The sequence below is a fragment of the Ranitomeya variabilis genome, chromosome 6 (genome assembly GCF_051348905.1).
Source record: "Ranitomeya variabilis isolate aRanVar5 chromosome 6, aRanVar5.hap1, whole genome shotgun sequence".
Classification (NCBI taxonomy): Eukaryota; Metazoa; Chordata; class Amphibia; order Anura; family Dendrobatidae; genus Ranitomeya; species Ranitomeya variabilis.
In genome coordinates, this window is record NC_135237.1 from 528,750,621 (window position 1) to 528,762,840 (window position 12,220).

The 12,220-nt window shown below is 42.0% G+C and overlaps 1 protein-coding gene across 7 annotated transcripts in view; it reads right to left on the reverse strand.

The window, feature by feature from the left end:
• The window catches only part of CSMD3 (CUB and Sushi multiple domains 3), a 1,888,113-nt gene that overhangs the window by 1,427,754 nt on the left and 448,139 nt on the right, over positions 1-12,220 (reverse strand). The window lies entirely within an intron of this gene.

Sequence of the window (12,220 nt, forward strand, 5' to 3'; positions counted from 1 at the left end):
TCTTGTGAACAGGAATTGCCACTCTGGTGTTATGAGTTAATGCCAGAGTTTTAAAGTAATTCCTGGATGGTGTTTTGATAGGGTTTTCAGCTGACCATGAAAGTGTCCTTTCTGTCTTCTGCTATGTAGTAAGTGGACCTCAAATTTGCTAAACCTATTTTCATACTACGTTTGTTATTTCATCTTAATTCACCGCCAATACATGTGGGGGGCCTCTGTCTCCTTTCGGGGTATTTCTCTAGAGGTGAGCTAGGACTAATATTTTCCTCTGCTAGCATTATTTAGTCCTCCGGCTGGTGCTGGGCATCTAGAATCAACGTAGGCATGCTACCCGGCCACTGCTAGTTGTGCGTTAGGTTTAGTTCATGGTCAGCTCAGTTCCCATCTTCCAAGAGCTAGTTCCTATATATGCTGATGCTATGTTCTCTTGCCATTGAGAACATGACAGTTTGACCGGCCCACAAAGTGTTAATTGTTTGGGCTGAAGCAGGAGAAAAAGAAGTGTTTAAGGGAATTTTTTTTTTTTTTTTTTCCCCTCAGAGTTTTGCTGCCTAGCCCTTAATTGCTGTCTAGCTGCTTCTTACCTCCTCTTAACCCTTGAATGGCTCTGTGTCCACCTGTTTGTAATGGATCTTCAGAGTGTAACTGCAGGTTTGAATAATCTCGCCACGAAGGTACAAAATTTGCAAGACTTTGTTTGTCATGCACCTGTATCTGAGCCGAGAATTCCTTGGCCGGAATTTTTCTCGGGGAATAGATCTGGGTTTCAGAATTTTCGAAATAATTGCAAATTATTTTTGTCCCTGAAATTTCGCTCTGCCGGAGACCCTGCACAGCAGGTCAGGATTGTGATTTCCTTGCTCCGGGGCGACCCTCAAGACTGGGCTTTTTCATTGACACCAGGGGATCCTGCGTTGCTCAATGTGGATGCGTTTTTTCTGGCCTTGGGGTTGCTTTATGACGAACCTCATTTGGAGCTTCAGGCAGAAAAAACTTTGATGTCCCTATCTCAGGGGCAAGATGAAGCGGAAATTTACTGTCAAAGATTCCGTAAATGGTCTGTGCTTACTCAGTGGAATGAGTGCGCCCTGGCGGCGACTTTCAGAGAGGGTCTCTCTGATGCCATTAAGGATGTTATGGTGGGGTTCCCTGTGCCTGCGGGTCTGAATGAGTCCATGACAATGGCTATTCAGATCGATAGGCGTTTGCGGGAGCGCAAACCAGTGCACCATCTGGCGGTGTCCACTGAGAAGTCGCCAGAGAGTATGCAGTGTGATAGAATTCTGTCCCGAAGCGAGCGGCAGAATTTTAGACGGAAAAATGGGTTGTGTTTCTATTGTGGTGATTCTACTCATGTTATATCAGCATGCTCTAAGCGCACTAAAAAGCTTGATAAATCTGTTTCCATTTGCACCTTACCGTCTAAGTTTATTCTATCTGTGACCTTGATTTGCTCTTTGTCATCTATTACCACGGACGCCTATGTCGACTCTGGCGCCGCTTTGAGTCTTATGGATTGGTCCTTTGCCAAACGCTGTGGGTATGATTTAGAGCCTTTGGAGACTCTTATTCCTCTGAAGGGGATTGACTCCACCCCATTGGCTAATAATAAACCACAATACTGGACACAAGTAACTATGCGTATTAATCCGGATCACCAGGAGATTATTCGCTTTCTGGTGCTGTATAATCTACATGATGATTTGGTGCTAGGATTGCCTTGGCTGCAATCTCACAACCCAGTCCTCGACTGGAGAGCTATGTCTGTGTTGAGCTGGGGATGTAAGGGGGCTCATGGGGATGTACCTGTGGTTTCCATTTCATCATCTATTCCCTCTGAAATTCCTGAGTTCCTGTCTGACTATCGTGACGTCTTTGAAGAATCCAAGCTTGGTTCATTACCTCCGCACCGAGAGTGCGATTGTGCCATAGATTTAATCCCGGGTAGTAAATACCCAAAGGGTCGTTTATTTAATCTGTCTGTGCCTGAACATGCTGCTATGCGAGAATATATAAAGGAGTCCTTGGAAAAGGGACATATTCGTCCATCGTCATCTCCCTTAGGAGCCGGTTTTTTCTTTGTGTCAAAAAAAGACGGCTCTTTGAGACCATGTATCGATTATCGGCTTTTGAATAAAATCACTGTAAAATATCAATACCCATTGCCGTTGCTGACTGATTTGTTTGCTCGCATAAAGGGGGCCAAGTGGTTCTCTAAGATTGACCTTCGTGGGGCGTATAATTTGGTGCGAATCAGGCAGGGGGATGAGTGGAAAACCGCATTTAATACGCCCGAGGGCCACTTTGAGTATTTAGTGATGCCTTTTGGTCTTTCAAATGCTCCGTCAGTTTTCCAGTCCTTTATGCATGATATTTTTTGCGATTATTTGGATAAATTTATGATTGTGTATCTGGATGATATTCTGATTTTTTCGGATGACTGGGACTCTCATGTCCAGCAAGTCAGGAGGGTTTTCCAGGTTTTGCGGTCTAATTCTTTGTGTGTGAAGGGTTCTAAGTGTGTTTTTGGGGTACAGAGGATTTCCTTTTTGGGATATATTTTTTCTCCCTCTTCCATTGAAATGGATCCTGTCAAGGTTCAAGCTATTTGTGATTGGACGCAGCCCTCTTCTCTTAAGAGTCTTCAGAAATTTTTGGGCTTTGCTAACTTTTATCGTCGATTTATTGCTGGTTTTTCGGATATTGCTAAGCCATTGACCGATTTGACTAAGAAGGGTGCTGATGTTGCTGATTGGTCCCCTGACGCTGTGGAGGCCTTTCGGGAGCTTAAGCGCCGTTTTTCCTCTGCCCCTGTGTTGCGTCAGCCTGATGTTGCTCTACCTTTTCAGGTTGAGGTCGACGCTTCTGAGATCGGAGCTGGGGCAGTGTTGTCGCAGAAAAGTTCTGACTGCTCCGTGATGAGGCCTTGTGCCTTCTTTTCCCGTAAATTTTCGCCCGCTGAGCGGAATTATGATGTTGGGAATCGGGAGCTTTTGGCCATGAAGTGGGCTTTTGAGGAGTGGCGCCATTGGCTTGAGGGGGCCAGACATCAGGTGGTGGTATTGACTGACCACAAAAACTTGATTTATCTTGAGACCGCCAGGCGCCTGAATCCTAGACAGGCGCGCTGGTCATTATTTTTCTCTCGGTTTAATTTTGTGGTGTCATACCTACCGGGTTCTAAGAATGTTAAGGCGGATGCCCTTTCTAGGAGTTTTGAGCCTGACTCGCCTGGTAACTCTGAGCCCACAGGTATCCTTAAGGATGGAGTGGTATTGTCAGCCGTTTCTCCAGACCTGCGGCGGGCCTTGCAGGAGTTTCAGGCGGATAGACCGGATCGTTGCCCACCTGATAAACTGTTTGTTCCTGATGATTGGACCAGTAGAGTCATCTCTGAGGTTCATTCTTCTGCGTTGGCAGGTCATCCTGGCATTTTTGGTACCAGGGATTTGGTGGCAAGGTCCTTCTGGTGGCCTTCCCTGTCACGAGATGTGCGAGGCTTTGTGCAGTCTTGTGACGTTTGTGCTCGGGCCAAGCCTTGTTGCTCTCGGGCTAGTGGATTATTGTTGCCCTTGCCCATTCCTAAGAGGCCTTGGACGCACATCTCGATGGATTTTATTTCAGATCTGCCTGTTTCTCAGAAGATGTCTGTCATCTGGGTGGTGTGTGACCGTTTCTCTAAGATGGTCCATTTGGTTCCTCTGCCCAAGTTGCCTTCTTCTTCCGAGTTGGTTCCTCTGTTTTTTCAAAATGTTGTTCGTTTGCATGGTATTCCTGATAATATCATTTCTGACAGAGGGACCCAATTCGTGTCTAGATTTTGGCGGGCATTCTGTGCTAGGATGGGCATAGATTTATCTTTTTCGTCCGCTTTCCATCCTCAGACGAATGGCCAGACCGAGCGGACTAATCAGACCCTGGAGACATATCTGAGGTGTTTTGTGTCTGCTGACCAGGATGATTGGGTTGCTTTTTTGCCATTGGCAGAGTTCGCTCTCAATAATCGGGCCAGCTCTGCCACTTTGGTGTCCCCGTTTTTCTGTAATTCGGGGTTTCATCCTCGATTTTCCTCTGGTCAGGTGGAATCTTCGGATTGTCCTGGAGTGGATGCTGTGGTGGAGAGATTGCATCAGATCTGGGGGCAGGTGGTGGACAATTTGAGGTTGTCCCAGGAGAAGACTCAGCTTTTTGCCAACCGCCACCGTCGTGTTGGTCCTCGGCTTTGTGTTGGGGATTTGGTGTGGTTGTCTTCTCGTTTTGTCCCTATGAGGGTCTCTTCTCCTAAGTTTAAGCCTCGGTTCATCGGCCCGTATAAGATATTGGAGATTCTTAACCCTGTTTCCTTCCGTTTGGACCTCCCTGCATCCTTCTCTATTCATAACGTTTTTCATCGGTCATTATTGCGCAGGTATGAGGTACCGGTTGTGCCTTCCGTTGAGCCTCCTGCTCCGGTGTTGGTTGAGGGTGAGTTGGAGTACGTTGTGGAGAAAATCTTAGACTCTCGTGTTTCCAGACGGAGACTCCAGTATCTGGTCAAGTGGAAGGGATACGGCCAGGAGGATAATTCTTGGGTGAATGCATCTGATGTTCATGCCTCTGATCTGGTTCGTGCCTTTCATAGGGCCCATCCTGATCGCCCTGGTGGTTCTGGTGAGGGTTCGGTGCCCCCTCCTTGAGGGGGGGGTACTGTTGTGAATTTGGATTCTGGGCTCCCCCGGTGGCTACTGGTGGAATTGAACTGGTGTTTTCATCTTCTCTGTTCACCTGTTCCCATCAAGATGTGGGAGTCGCTATATAACCTTGCTGCTCTGTTAGTTGCTTGCCGGTCAACAATGTTATCAGAAGCCTCTCTGTGCTTGTTCCTGCTCCTAGACAACTACTAGATAAGTTGGACTCTTGTCCATGTTTGTTTTTGCATTTTTGTTCCAGTTCACAGCTGTAGTTTCGTTACTGTGTCTGGAAAGCTCTTGTGAACAGGAATTGCCACTCTGGTGTTATGAGTTAATGCCAGAGTTTTAAAGTAATTCCTGGATGGTGTTTTGATAGGGTTTTCAGCTGACCATGAAAGTGTCCTTTCTGTCTTCTGCTATGTAGTAAGTGGACCTCAAATTTGCTAAACCTATTTTCATACTACGTTTGTTATTTCATCTTAATTCACCGCCAATACATGTGGGGGGCCTCTGTCTCCTTTCGGGGTATTTCTCTAGAGGTGAGCTAGGACTAATATTTTCCTCTGCTAGCATTATTTAGTCCTCCGGCTGGTGCTGGGCATCTAGAATCAACGTAGGCATGCTACCCGGCCACTGCTAGTTGTGCGTTAGGTTTAGTTCATGGTCAGCTCAGTTCCCATCTTCCAAGAGCTAGTTCCTATATATGCTGATGCTATGTTCTCTTGCCATTGAGAACATGACAGGTTCCCAAACAAATCATCTATGTGGAATTCGATTTTTATGGTTACAGTGCCATTATTAACCTAAGAAACTGTATTTAATCATGTATATTTTAAAATGTCTATGTACCGTATTAAAACGGATGTCACATGGATTTCACATGGACATAAAGAATGGAGACAGCGATGACAAAGACAAGGGTCAGACAAGTACACAGTATGAAAAATTGTCATCCAAGAAATTGTCTGACCCTGGCCTTTAACAAGCCTTGCAACATGTCCAAGGATAAATTGCAAATCAGACACTCTCTCATTTTGAAAGAGAATGAATGTGCATTTTTTACTCCCATGAAACATTGTCTATGAGACTGTATACTTAGCTGGTCTCATTTTGGAGAACCAGAACTTTCCCCACTTTGCCTGAAGGACATCGCACTCTACAATGATGAGGGGGCAAACATCCTAAAACAGCTGAATGTAGTTGAGTATCTAGCTTGGCTTTCATCTGTGGTCATGTTGCAAAGATTACTAAGGACAACGGGCTTGATTCATCAAAGCTTAATTATCAGAATTGAGGAGCAAAAAGTTTTGAAGAGCCACAAAGTTTTGGCGCATTGCAAGGCTGAGCTAACATGTTGCATCTTTTTGCATTCCTACACTATTTTTGTAAAGTTCTGACAAAGTGGAGGTAACTTGGGTGAGATGGAGGTATGGCAAACCTTGATCATCAAATTTCTGCTGATTAGAGGCATTCCTTAAATCAGAGAACTTATTCCAGTCCCCGACTGCAGAAAGATTTGTAAGATGCACGGAGGTGCGGATCACTTGTCATACGCTACCTATTCATAGAATGTTGGAAGGGAACACCTGGATCATCTGGTCCAACCCCTTGCTAAATGCAGGATTCACAATTCATTTAAAGGAGTGCGCCTCTGATGAATCAGTGTTGCCTGACTCAAGAACACATCATCATCATCATCATCATCATCAAGAACAGCATGAAAACACCAGTCTCGATGAATCAGTGCCATAGACTTACAGGATAGTTTGCTTTTACATGTAATAACTGAGAGATTCTTTCATAGTGTAAGAAGGCTATCTTGTACATGTTGCTGCTGTTGTTGTTGTGCAATTTTTTAAATATTTCAATTTCATTTATTTTACGATATTTTATTTTGTACTTTTTCATTTACAATTTGCATATACAATATGCATTTGAATGCCACAATATTTGGATTGTGCATGTTACTCTGCACAGGTGCCTGTTAGACTATTTGGACACTAACACAATATTAGGCTGCAATGCTGTAACATAGAATCTTTAGAACCAAGAGGAGTTGAATGTTTTTTATTTCCATTTGGTCCTTGGGATTCTTGATTACAGCAGTGCAGCCTAATATTGTGTTATTGTCCAAATCGGTCAAATGCCGAGGAGGAGACCATTTTCCAGCCACGAGGCAGCAGGAGCTGATATTTCCAGGTATTCATAGGAGATGTGCTTGTACACAACCTGTTTCCTTTTACTTTACTTATACCCAAAAGGGTACCACCCGATGGTCTTGTGCACTTTTATTCCCCATGAGTTTATTTTACCAAGTTCTTGTTAGGAAATATATACAGTGGGTACGGAAAGTATTCAAACCCCTTTACATTTTTCACTCTTAGTTTCATTGCAGCCATTTGCTAAATTTAAAAAAGTTCATTTTTTTTCACATTAATGTACACTCTGCACCCCATCTTGACTGAAAAAAAACAGAAACATAGTCATTTTTGAAAATTTATTAAAAAAGAAAAACTGGTCATGGTTCACCAAGTGCCGTATCAAGAGATTGGCTTAAAGCAATAACATAGAAGGCGAGTCTTGTCATTGATGATAAAGACTTGCGTCTACACCCACATGACCACTTAAAGGAAATCTGTCACCAATTTTTTGCTGCCCCATCCGAGAGAAGCATACTGTAGGGTCGGAGACCCTATTTCCAGCAATGTATCATGTATTGGGCTATCATTTAAATAAAATCACAGTTTTATCTGCTACCAGATCTCTGAATGCTTAGCTGTTTATAACCCTGCTCACACCACTGATTGGTGGCTTTTTGCCTATGCACAGTATACAAAGAAAGATGCCAATCAGTGGTGAGGGTGGGGTTATACAGTGCTCATAAATATGGAGGGCTACATGGCAACAGGTTTTCTAGTTCTCTAGTGATAATCTCCTGTTGTTAAAACAGTAATTTGTATCAAAGCTACAAGCCATCCAGTAAGTGACACATCACTGAAATTGAGGACTATATCCCTACTTTATGCTCCTCTCAGATTAGGTAGCAAAAATTTGCTGATAGATTCAATTTAAGGCCAATTTCTGGCTTCAGCAGTGGAAGTCCTGAAAAGGAGAAGAGGACCGTGGAGCTGCAGCTCTGTAAGGATAGTGTAATGCCTAGTATAGGTGAGTATAATCCATTTTACTATTTTAATACTCAGTTCTTAAAAAAATGTCAGCCAGTAGGCCTCTATTTTGTGAGATTTGTCCTTATCAATTCCCGAAAATTTTGGATTTACCACAAAACACAATTTTCTTGAAATTCGCAACAAATCTGATCTATTACATATTGATTTGCTCATTTATACTTAGGACAGAGAAACCCATCTCTAAAACCTAATTTAATTTTCCATTTTGACCAATATTTGCTATTAATAATATCGCTGTCCATTTCACGCACCGTTGTTTTTAATTCCAGCTCACAAATTGTTTTCAATGATATTTAGTAACTGTCGGAAAAATCTCAAAAAGCCGTTTTTTCATTTTTGCATCAAATGCTGCTTGGAATATGCAATAAAACATAGTGGGCGTAATTGGTTTTCATGGTACATTAAGTTATTCATCTTTTATACAAAGTTATATTATTATCTGTGCAGTATGGTCAGTTTTATTCTTCCACTTACCTCTGAAGAGGATGGGAAATGTAAAATGATTCACTTGTTGCTAAAGATTTAGAAATGTTTCCAAAGCAATTTCGTACCATTTTGCTGACTTATTCCGTAGCCTACGCTTAGAGTCCTGATTTTCTGCAGATAACGATATGATTTAGCTCTTACACATAAGAGGAAAAGTTTAGAAATTCATATGTATTTATATTGTTTGGGCTGGCCAAATAATCTCTGCATAGTGGAGGTATTTCTGATGTTCGGTTTTACTCTTGCAATCTTAAAGTTGTAATTTGAAAGGCAAATCAAGTGGAATAAACTATAATTCTGGCCTGAAAACATGGCTGGAAAGTTTGATAGTGAAATAGAGTAAACATTTACAGTAATATTTTGTGATTTCTTATATAGGGTTGACAAAAGTATTAAAACTTAGTGCAGCCCTCACTCAAAGCTGAAGAGTCCAGTAGGCAGTCCTAATTATTCAATGGCAGCTGTCTATGCATGCATCTCTGCCAACTGGACTCCTAAGTCCAAAGGAACCAAAGATTTTAACCTATACTGACACACTGATGTGCTATAGGATTAAGGTGTGGGTGTATGGAGAAGGTTTAGGAGCGAAGCCTGCTCCATACATATCAGTAGGCGGCTGTGGTATACAGCTTGTGCTTGCCTCTAGCAGCAGCAACTAGAGATAGCACTGATTGCTTCTTTTTAACCATAAATGCTGTTATTAATCAGGATAAATTCCTCTGGGACACATAAAAATAATATGAAAATTAATACAAACTGTTACTCAAATATAGAAAAAAACTATAAATTTCAATAACAGCTTTTTTCGCAAAATATAAAAACAAGAAATATATTGGTATATTTTCATCCATTAAAGACACAAAAATTCAGGTAATCAAATGAATATTAAAAAAATCGCGAAATTCCAAAACTGCCTTTTTTCTATTACTGTACCTTCCCCCAAATAAATAATAATAAAAAAAAAACTATCAAATTTCATGTTGAATTTTAGGAAATTGTCTGGTCCTGCAAATTTAAGAAATTTGCAATTGAGTGTTTAAATTGAAGAAATGCATATTTCGAAGGATAACCAAAGAGCCCAGAACAACTACCAAAGGAATTAGAGCTGAACTCTGATGGTGAAGATATCAGGGCCATGTACCTTGCCTTGGCTCCTGAATCCGCCCTCAGTCTGTACCCTTCCCCCACCCAAGTGACAGGGGAGTAGTAGTACACAATTGTACACAAACCAGACTAACTAGGTAATACAAACAGGGGTAATGGAAAATACCAAACATACAAATATACACTCACATATAACACCTGGGAGTGAAGGATGGGGTTAAACCAAAGCAGGAGAAGAAAGGGAATTATGACACTCACAAAACCAAGCAACTGTCACAGATAAATCCCCCAACCGACTACTCAAATAACCGCCACCACCAACCTCCAGCCATGCAGCATAAGCTAGCTTTGACAATGTGATTTAGTCAGGACCCAGATTATACAGGGGATGGGAGTGGTTAACAGTGCACACCTTAGAGTCTTAGCTCGAAGATCTCTTAACAGAGCAGATTAACCCCTGCACTGCCCAAAGAAATGTACACTGTTTGATAAGGTGAAGTGCTTCTATTCAGTACAGGAGTAGGAGGACTCAGACGCTGTGGTCTTCTGGGTCCTCTCTGTCGCGGTAAACCCATGACATAGAAATCCTAAAAGTCATTACAGATATGGATTTATAATGATTTTTAGGATTGCTGCTTCCAATAAATGGCACTAGAGTTCAAGTCCTCTCCCTCGCTGAAGAAACAATACACAAATTTAATTTCTAATAGGAGCATTGCAAGACTTATAAGCCCCTCACATTTTGTCAAGTGAATAATAGCATATATACTGTAAATCCTAGTAGAACGTCCAGTTTTCTAAACAACACCTTCATTGTAGAGGTCCCAGGTCCAATAGGACTCTAGTCACTCCTCTAAACACCAGACTCCAAAACAACCAATAACAAGCCATATTTCACTTTTCAAACACAGGTAAAAAAAAACATAGAGGAAAGTTGTACAGTAACTGACTCAGAGAAAATACTTTGGAACATTTCCTACAGATGCAGAAGAGCAGAGTCTGTCATTGAGCACAAATGATTCTACAATTTCAGTAGAGACATTTTTATCTGGCACTACACTTGACGCAGTATCCTATTCTGTTTTTTTACGGTGCGCGTAATCATATTACAATATGCAAAATCAGTGAATGATCAAAATAATGTAACCCCGTGAATTAAATTACAAATTTTTCTCTGCTACATCTGCACATCAAGCAGACACCGCGAGTCATCTCTGATCTACTACCTTTTTATACAATGGTGACCACATTTGTATAATTTCTTTGCTTTGCTAATATAATCACATTTTTTGGACAGTATAATTGAAGCCTTGAATCTCTCATTATTCTATGTTAGAACGGATGAATCGTATATCTGGGGCTCTCTGCTGTTCACTATCAAAATTGCATCTTCTCTGTGTTCTTTGTCACGGAACGTCTTTACATCGCTAAATGTACAGATAGATTTTTCTATTCAATACAAAATGCATGAGCCAAGGAAAGACAAATGTGACTGAACACATCTAGAAAAGGGGGATTATAGACAGAAGGCTCGTCAACCACTTGTAGGATAACTGGAGAAAAAAAATTGGCATACACACTATGAAAATCCTACATATTCTAATTGGTTGCCTAAACATGGATGCACAATACACACAGAGATTTATTTATTGCCAATGATTGACGAGTTTCCAAATGCGTTATCTACATTGGAAAATTTGAGTTACCTTGTATAATTTATTGATAATGGCAACTTTCCAAGACAATATCTAAGTACAGTATTTTGGTTCACACAATTTATAAACAAAATGATTTGCATTGTCCTTTTTCTGCATCCAGTCTAGTCCAAACCATGACAGTCTTTACTTCTGCACATCATGTCATCACAAGACCTAGTAAGCCCCAGGGGAGCCCAAGGTCCCAGAACAAGAATGCCTCCTCAGAAATGAAGACTGCTTTGGTCTGGTGGCCATGAGAACAGGACTGCAGAGGACCAGGGCAGTGTGAATTTTTGTTTTTTTAAGGCTATGTTCATATCATACCTAAAAAAATTGATTATGCTCAATATATGTAATGACTAGGGTTGAGCGAAACGGATCGGTCAAACTCAAAAATCGCCGACTTTTGGCAAAGTCGGGTTTCATGAAACCTGACCCAATCCCAGTGTGGGAACGGCCATGAGGTCGGTGATCTTTGCGCCAAAGTCGCGTTTCGTATGACGCTTTTAGCGCCATTTTTCAGCCAATGAAGGAGGACGCAGAGTGTGGGCAGCGTGATGACATAGGTCTCGGTCCCCACCATCTTAGAGAAGGGCATGACAGTGATAGGCTTGCTTTCTGCGGCGTCACAGGGGCTATAAAGGGGCATGCATGCCGACCGCCATCTTACTTCTGCCGATCTCAGCATAGGGAGAGGTTGCTGCAGCTTCATCAGAAGCAGGGATATCGTTAGGGAGGGAAGATTAACCCCCAAACCACTTGTGCTGTAGCGATTTCCACTGTCAAACACCACCTTTGTTTTGCAGGGACAGTGGAGGCTAGATTTATGTGCATCAGCTCTGTAGCTTATTAGGCTGCCTTATAAGGCTCCCTGACAGCTGCATTGCTGTTTGCACTGCTGCTGTGCAAACCAACTGCTTTGTTAAAAGCAAAAATCCTGTTGCTGCTTTCTGCAGTTATCTTGTTTATTTGTCCACACTTTTGTGTGCAACAGTCCTTTTTATTGCTGGCTGCCATACTTGTCCTGAGATCATTGTAGGGAGATTGAAATTGTAGTACAGTCCTTGTATTTTTT